This window comes from Cyprinodon variegatus, unplaced genomic scaffold (genome assembly GCF_000732505.1).
Source record: "Cyprinodon variegatus isolate N-32 unplaced genomic scaffold, C_variegatus-1.0 Scaffold1223, whole genome shotgun sequence".
NCBI classification, from domain to species: domain Eukaryota; kingdom Metazoa; phylum Chordata; class Actinopteri; order Cyprinodontiformes; family Cyprinodontidae; genus Cyprinodon; species Cyprinodon variegatus.
In genome coordinates, this window is record NW_015151676.1 from 121,670 (window position 1) to 122,944 (window position 1,275).

The window sequence follows — 1,275 nt, forward strand, 5'->3', positions numbered from 1 at the left end:
CTTACCCAAGAGACGTTTGATATTTGAATGGCAGGAAAAGTTTAATATCTAACCATCTGTCTAATTGGGTCCTATCGGTACGGCTTGAACTGGAGTGCATTAATATGTTTTACAGTGCTTCACCACATTACTAACAGGATTGGAATCCATCCTTTAATGGACAACCACTTTCTAACACACAAACAGCAACCTTGTGGTAGAAGAGAAGTCCAAGTAAGCAGAATAGACATGTCAGAAGTGGGATTCGAACCCACGCCTCCATTGGAGACTGTGACCTTAACGCAGCACCTTGGACCGCTCGGCCATCCTGACTTCCTGCCGCATTTCAGAGCTTGATTTGGAAACGTTTTAAATAGCCTGAGAGTGCAGGTGGGCACGATGAGGGCTTTGTCCTAGACCATAAGAGCTCCCACAAGATGCCTTTGAGAACCCACCCCGGATCACAATTGACATAAGGTCAAGATAAATCCACCTTGGGAGCTCAAAGAGAAGAGGTGGTTGTAGCTTGATTCCCAAGTTTACTCTTCTGTCCTCCGAGACACAGATACCCACAACTAAGTTTGGAAATTGGCTTTGGAGCTTGAAAAAAGCAAACAAATTGAAAGCTGTACATACGTTACTTAAGGAGAGCTACTCAAGAAAATGAAACAGTTTATCATTAATCCCTTTGTCTTAATGGGGGAACTACAATGAATCCCTTTCCCTGGAACGGCTTCTAAAACACAGAAACAACTCTTCAAAAGTCATTTACGGTCATCCAGAAAGCAGAAGGACTTCAACTGGGTTAAAGAATGGAAAATGTAAACTTGAGCTGCTGTGGGAGGGGAAGATGCACATGGATTATACTTGTAGAGGTGCTTAACAATTGATTCATCTTGTAAAAATTCTTCGTGAGAACGTTTCCTGTGTCATAAGGCTGAAGGGTCTATAAAATGGAAATTCGGTTCTAGGGGATAGGGGTCCTTGTACCCTGCATACTCATGCTCCGGAACTCCAAAAAGATACACATCTAGTCAAAAATCCCAATTAGATAAAACTTTGACTCATAAGGAGAAAAGATCCTTAAAATGAACCCTGGGGTATTTGGAGTTGTGTACCTTTATTCCCAGGGTACTATCAGCTTCCATTGGACCCCTGCACCCAGAGTAAAGACTATAAATTGTGGTAGAGTATCTAGGGAAGATTGGAAATTTTGAGCCCTGGTATGCTCAGCACTTACCCAATGAAGTACATGGCTTACCCAAGAGACGTTTGATATTTGAATGGCAGGAAAAA

At 42.4% G+C, this 1,275-nt stretch overlaps 1 non-coding gene across 1 annotated transcript; it reads right to left on the reverse strand.

The window, feature by feature from the left end:
• Window positions 1-229: 229 nt before the first annotated feature.
• On the reverse strand, window positions 230-312 carry trnal-aag. Its single transcript has one exon. It is a non-coding gene; the product is annotated as a tRNA-Leu (tRNA).
• Window positions 313-1,275: the final 963 nt, after the last annotated feature.